The 7682-nt window shown below is 42.0% G+C and overlaps 1 protein-coding gene across 2 annotated transcripts in view; it reads left to right on the top strand.

Moving 5' to 3' along the window:
• The first annotated feature begins 3718 nt into the window (after nt 1-3718).
• entpd6 (ectonucleoside triphosphate diphosphohydrolase 6) overlaps nt 3719-7682 on the top strand; it is a 30150-nt gene continuing 26186 nt past the window's right edge. The window contains exon 1 of one of the 2 annotated variants that reach the window (XM_080036719.1): nt 3719-3842. The gene's annotated coding sequence lies outside the window, so the exon portion shown is untranslated. The remainder of the gene's footprint in view (nt 3843-7682) is intronic. The other variant, XM_080036718.1, reaches the window with a different exon arrangement.

Below are 7682 nucleotides of genomic sequence, written 5' to 3'. Positions count from 1 at the left end.
GCATTTTATTCTTTATTGATAGTGTAGAGACAGAGTTGAAATGGGGCAGAGAGGGGAGTGACATGCAGAGAACGACCGCGGGCTGGAATCCAACCCGGGTCCGCTGCTGACCGAGGCCCATGGGGGGGACGCCCTACCAACTGAGCTAAGGGCCCATGGGGGGGGGGCGGGGGGGGGGGACGCCCTACCAACTGAGCTAAGGGCGCCCCCATGTCCATGTATTATTTTTTTTTTTTAAAGGTTATTTTTTGGCATTTTCAAGCTTTATTAGATAGTACAGGGTTGAAATGAGGAGACAGAGAGAGAGAGAGAGAGAGAGAGACAGAGAGAGAGAGACAGAGAGAGAGAGAGAGAGAGAGAGAGAGAGAGAGAGAGAGACAGAGAGAGAGAGAGACAGAGAGAGAGACAGAGAGACAGAGAGAGAGAGACAGAGAGACAGAGAGAGAGAGAGAGAGAGAGAGGGGGGGTGACCTGCAGTAAAGGTCCACGGGTCGGATTCAAACCCGCGACCACTGCAACGAAGGCCGGAGCCAATATGGTACACGCTCTATCCACTACACCACCAGAGCGCCCCAAGGTCCATGTATTGTTGTCTTTAAACTGTCCCCTGTTGCACACACAAACTTTAGCTGTAAGTTAAAGAAACATTTGGGGCGACTGTGTCTCAGGTGGTAGAGCGAGTTGGCCGATGATCAAAGGGTTGGAGGTTCGATTCCCGCCCTGCCACCTGTGTCATGGTTGTTGTGTGTCCTTGGGCAAGACACTTCACCCACCTTGCCTCGTGTGAATGTCGATAGTTAGCTGCTGCTATCGGTGTATGAATGTGTGTGTGAATGGTAACGTGGGAATGGGAACAGGTCTCCCTTGTAAAAGAGTCTCCGGTCTCAATGGGATTTACCTGTAGAAATAAAGGTTAAAAAAATAAAAAAATAAATCTCCAACACTATAGCTTTTTTTTCTCTGCAAACTAAAAATATCTAACTTTAATTTTATACGTTTTTCATTGTGAAACTATTGACAATTCTGGGGGCACCCTTAGCTCAGTTGGTAGGGCGCCCCCCCCCCCCCCCCCCCCCCCCGCCATGGGCCTCGGCCAGCAGCGGACCCGGGTTCGATTCCAGCCCGCGGTCGTTCTCTGCTTGTCACTCCCCTCTCTGCCCCATTTCACCTCTGTCTCTACACTGTCAATAAAGCATAACAATGCCAAAAAATATCTTAAAAAAATAAAAAACTATTGACATTCCTGCATAGATACATTTTATATTATTAACATCGTCTCCTCCTCCGCTAATGTTGCTCCATATTCTTTTGTGTGTCGATTAACTTCTTACCCAGATCACAGTGTGTAAGTGATGGGGGGTAATTGTGTGTGTGTGTGTGTGTGTGTGTGTGTGTGTGTGTGTGTGTGTGTGTGTGTGTGTGTGTGTGTGTGTGTGTGTGTGTGTGTCTGTTTCAGTCCTATGTGTGTGGCGTGTGTTACATTGTTTCAGTGTGTCTGTGCTTGTGTGTGTGTGTGTGTGTGTGTGTGTGCACGTCTGTGTGTGTGTGTGTGTGTTGCGTGTGTGTATTGCGTGTTACAGTGTGCATGTGTTTGTGCCTGTGTGTGTGTGTGTGTGTGTGTGTGTGTGGTGCGTGTTACAGTGTGCACGTCTGTGTGTGTGTGTGTGTGTGTGTGTGTGTGCGTGTGTGTGTGTGTGTTACAGTGTCTATGTGTGTGGCGTGTGTTACATTGTTTCAGTGTGTCTGTGCTTGTGTGTGTGTGTGTGTGTGCACGTCTGTGTGTGTGTGTGTGTGTGTGTGTTGCGTGTGTGTATTGCGTATTACAGTGAGTGTGCACGTCTTTGTGCCTGTGTGTGTGTGTGTGTGTGTGTGTGTGTGTGTGGCGCGTGTTACAGTGTGCACGTCTGTGTGTGTGTGTGTGTTACAGTGTCTATGTGTGTGGCGTGTGCTACATTGTTTCTGTGCCTGTGTACGTGTGTGGTTCAGTGTGTATGCCTGTGTGTGTGTGTGTGTGTGTGTGTGTGTGTGTGTGTGTGTGTGTGTGTGTCTGTGTGTGTGTGTGTGTGTGTGTGTGTGTGTGTGTGTGTTACAGTAATTGTGTCTAAATGTAATTTATATGTAAATCTGCAGCGATTAGTTTTCCCTCATCTCTTTGTCCATCATGATGAAAAATAAAAAGGTTTGAAGATTAGAGGGCGGCCATTAACTGATCTGTTTACCTTTAATACGTTATTAAGTGTGTGTGTGTGTGTGTGTGTGTGTGTGTGTGTGTATGTGTGTGTGTATGTCAGCGTGTGTTTGTGTATTTGTGTGTGTGTATGTGTGTGTGTGTGTTTGTTTGTGTAAGTGTGTGTGTGTGTGTGTGTGTGTGTGTGTGTGTGTGTGTGTGTGTGTGTGTGTGTGTGTGTGTGTGTGTGTGTGTGTGTGTGTGCGTGTGTGTGTGTGGGCGTGTGTGGCTATTACAGGCTTACAGATTAAAGACATATATGGAGCACAGCCTGATAATTTAAAGGTGTAGTCAGTGATTCTGGAGAACGCTTGTTGTCTAAATCAGTGAATATCTCCTCATGATCCGCTACCTGTCTGTACTGTGTGTGCGCTGGAAAAATAAATCCAGTGTTAATACACAGCCTAGGCTCTGTGAAATGGTATGTAAACAAAGGGGGGCCACTGCAGCTAGCAACATGCCTGTTTACAGAGCCTAGGCTGTGTGTAAAAGGTCCTATCAACCTGGAACTTAGAGAGTTTGTCATTTTTTGTTAAGGATTTTTTTTCATTATTGTTTAAAGGCAGACAGACAGACAGACAGACAGACAGACAGACAGACAGACAGACAGACACACACACACACACAGGCAGACAGACAGACAGACAGACACACACACTCAGACACACACAGGCAGACAGACAGGCAGGCAGGCAGGCAGGCAGGCAGGCAGGCAGGCAGGCAGACAGACAGACAGACAGACAGACAGACAGACAGACAGACAGACAGACAGACAGACAGACACACAGACACACACACACACACACACACACACACACACACACACACACACACACACACACACGCACGTTTCTGTAGACCTAACTATCTTCTGTCTAGTCTAATTTCTATGTTAAATAATAATCTAATATAGATAAAGAAATGTCCCAGAGTCAAACTGTAATTCAACACTCCTGGCTTCAACAACAATATTATACACATAGTTTAATTACATATTTATAATTAAAGATGCAGTGTGTAATATGACATCATCAAGAAAGTTCTACAAAGTTCTAGAATGCAACGCTCCCTGGGTAACCCCAACCCTTTAGAATAATAACAGAAGCTACAGTGGCCTTCAAGGACAAGAACAATTCTAAATTTTAAACAATGCACCTGATGACATTCCAACTATGACACTTCCAAAATGGCGGTGACAAGGCCTTGGTCCAAAGTATGGAGAAATATGGACATATATGAGACCCTTTCTAAGGGAAAAAAATAATAATTCAAAACTTTTTTTTCAGCTATTATGCACTAAATTAAATGTACTTATGGATATTATAATTACTTTCCACAAAATCTGCTAGGAAATAAAACCCAAAATTCTACACACTGCAGGTTTAACTATACATTATTATATTTTATTTGTGTGTACATGTGACGCGTTTTTTGGTTTCTCGCCACGTCACCACCAGGGCCGGTAGTACTTACGTCATCAGGCTGCGTCGTCGTCGTGTTGTTGTCTGTTGTCGGTTGGTTGACATTATAAGTTTTCAGAGCGAAAAAAGCTAAATATGTTTTAAAACAAAGTGGAAAAACTAACCGGATTAACGGCCGCTCTCTGCCCGGTAAGGTAACGATGTAACGTCTTAATATCTCCGGTTTGTTATGTAGCGTTATTACTATGTTATGTGGCTTAGTTATTCTTTTAGCCATATAGTTACAGGCGAATTGTTAGTTATTACAACAACGCTGTCTGTCGGTGCATCTACATGAGGTAAAGCCTTCAGTGATGGCTCATGGATTTTATATTTCTGCTGTACGTCCAGGTTTTTTTTTCTTAGCAGTAGAATCAACAACTGAAACATTTCTTGGGCTCTTCTTGGGATTTTTCTGAGCTCCTGCACCAGTGTCTGGGGGGGCGACACACGTTTACAAACGCTGCCATTATAGTGTGCGTGTGTGCGTGTGTGTGTGTGTGTGTGTGTGTGTGTGTGTGTGTGTGTGTGTGTGTGTGTGTGTGTGTGTGTGTGAGGCATCAAGAAATCTACTGTAAAAAACAAGCAAAACTTCAAATTATTTTAACCAAATCTTTATAACATCACGTATTATTTTGTTCCTGCTTTTAATGTGTATAATCTAGTCTCTGTCATAGTGTAGTAACAGCTCATTAATACACACACACACACACACACACACACACACACACACACACACACACACACACACACACACACACACACACACACACACACACACACACACACACACACACATACAGAAAGAGAGAGAGACACACACACACACTCCTATACAGCCAGGTTAATACACACACACACACACACACACACACAGAGGAAAACTGGCTTTATTTCACATCAAAATCTATTAAAATATTTTTAAATTTAGCATCAGTTTACGTCTAAGTTTCTGACGTTATTTTAGGCGAGACACTGCAGGTGAATTGGGTTACATTTTCAACTTACTAGTTTATAAACCAAGAATCCCTATGTTCAGGTCTTAAAAATGCATTTTCATCATGTTTTTAAGAAGAAAATGTCTCATAAATCAGACAGTGAACAACATATGAACAAATCCTTCTGTAATAACCTTCAGAATAGTGCTGAGAATGATTATGGAAAGTTTAGTTGATGTAAGTGCTTTAGAAGTGGAGATTTTTGGTTCAGAGTATTGAGAAGAAAAAATTAATTAATTTTTATGTTTGTAGAAAAAATAAACAAACAACTAACATGGCGTACTCTACTTTACAGGTTTCTAAGACATTGTTTAAACTAAAGGTAAATGTTAAGCAGAAAATAAAAAGTCAACAAGGTGTCATGTAGGTCCCTTCAGTACTGTTATATAGTCCAGGAAAGGCTGACATATCTGTTTAAACTTCTCTGCTTTCCCTGAAATCTCATAACGGATTTTCTCCATATATAAAGTACTAGAGAACTCCATGAGCCACATATCAAAGCAGGGGGCTTTCTCCTTATTCCAAACCTTAAGAATATATATATTATTTTTAGTGATAACCATCCCATGCTTATCGTTCTGCTGAATTTTTTCACTGCATATGCAACGCCATCTGTCTTTCTGTGGAACTAGTGTTTCAGGTTTTTCGTGCTGAATGACTCACACACACACACACACACACACACACTCACTCACACACACACACACACACACACACACACACACACACACTCACTCACTCACTCACTCACTCACTCACTCACTCACTCACTCACTCACTCACTCACTCACTCACTCACTCACTCACTCACTCACTCACTCACTCACTCACTCACTCACTCACTCACTCACTCACTCACTCACTCACTCACTCACTCACTCTCACACACACACACACACACACACACACACACACACACACACACACACACACACACACACACACACACACACACACACACTCACTCTGGGGTTGAATGGTTGACTAATGTCATATCCTGTTTTACGACATATGTGTAATCCACTCACAGTTTGTACAGGACGCACCTGAACAAAGCTGCAGCCGTTCCCCTCTCTTTAGAAATCCAGTGTTGCGTTCTGAATCTCCTCCTCTTTCTTTTTTCTATTCTACATACTACATCCGACCATAAAAATAATCTAGTTAGGATGCAGTAGGCATACTATTGGGACATACTTTACTCTCTTATTTCATCATAACATTGCGCCTTGATCTTGCCTCTTGCTTTTATATCCGTCTCATCCCCCGTTTGTTTTCATATGGAGCCTTCGTCGATGTGACATCACTTCACGTGCGCACTGGATTGTGGGTCAGAATCGCCCAAATAGGATGCAGTTTTCAACACTAACAATCTTGGCCGGATGAAGTAGGACATCCGGGTACTTCTAACCATCCTAAATCTGGCCACAAGAATCGGGACATCCTAAATCTTTTTTCTACCAAACTATATAGTAGAAAGTATGCGATTCGGAATGCAACCATAGTGTTAATAAACAGCCTAGGCTCTGTAAACTGGAATGTAATCAAAGGGGCCACCGTAGCTATAGCAACATGCCAGTTTACAGAGCCTTCATTCAGGCAGGTTTAAAAAGTTTAAAATCTGCCTTGCTTTAAAGGTGCTCTGAGGAACTTTCAGTGTGTGTTAATTCTAGCGCCCCCCTTTGGACAAAAGCAGTAGTGTTTTTACCACGCCAGCTGTTGTTCCTGGGTGAGCGTATACCCATGACAAAGGCGTAAAGAAAAACTATATAAAAATAGCATTCTTTGCACTGATGGTCTCGTTTGCTGTTACATGTCATTTGTGATCATCAGAGGAAAAATGAGACTGTTTCAGAAATATTTAAAAGTTCCTCGTAGAGACTTTATGTTATATCAACCGTGTGCACAATAACTTAAAGGAATACTTCACCCATACGGAACCAGCGTTCTATCTTTATAAAATCACTGTTATAATATAATGAATGAGGTTTTTCTTCCCTCAGTCTTCCCTTGGCCCAGCTGTCCTGTTAATCCTAACTCTACATTTTACCATCCGTGATGTCACACTAGTAACATGTAGGGGTTAGACAGTGAGACCATAAAACACTCTTCAGGGCTCAACGCTAAGGTTTTTTTTCACTTGCCCTTTCGGGCAAGTGGGTCTGAATTCTACTTGCCCGAAGTCAATTTTTACTGGCCCCTATACAAAAAATGTTTCTATTAGTCGTGTTGAAATAACTGTTATATTTGCTCTTTATTGACAATGTAAACAAATCATGGACAGTATTATAGATGAGTTAAGGGTCATACTGAAAGTGGAGGCTATATTCAAATATTATTTTAGTTGGAACATTTGTTATTTTTTTTGTTTCTAAACCGACAATAACTGCAAACGAGATGTTTTATGCAAACAAAAATCATGTAAAGAACTTTAACAGCACTTATTTTTATTTGTTTTACCTTATTCCTTTTACAACAGCAATTCTTTAAAACTTATTTCTGCAAAACATTTTTTTAGGCCTACAACAATCTGTTTTAAAGTTTTATTTTTTTTACTATAGGCTATTATTTTAATGTGTGTATGAGTGATTTTGATTGATTCAAAATCTCAAAATTTGGCTCAGGACAGGCTGTTTTGAACACTTTTCCAGTAGCTTACTTTTAAGCTTCCACTGCCTCATGGTATGTGAAGTCAGACACCTCTGGCGCATTTATTGAGATCTATGCAGGCTGTAGAGATGTTCCTCTGATAACTGTTGCTGATGTTTGTGTTGACCTGCACATTAACTGGTAGTAGGCTACTAGCAGCAGAGCTAACGTTAGCATCCTCGCTACTACTAGATTTACGTTGGGTGCATAATGCATTTAAAAAACGCGGATATTTTCGCTGCTTTTCATACGGTCGGGGTCGACTTCACTCCATTTATAATTTACTCGTTGGCTTTTGGACTTTCTGTCACACCAACCTACTGCGTGTAGTTCTCTTCTCTACCTCTCTAA

This window comes from Ammodytes marinus (assembly GCF_949987685.1).
Source record: "Ammodytes marinus genome assembly, chromosome: 11".
Taxonomy (NCBI): Eukaryota; Metazoa; Chordata; class Actinopteri; order Uranoscopiformes; family Ammodytidae; genus Ammodytes; species Ammodytes marinus.
This window is presented reverse-complemented; position numbering and strand designations above follow the sequence as displayed.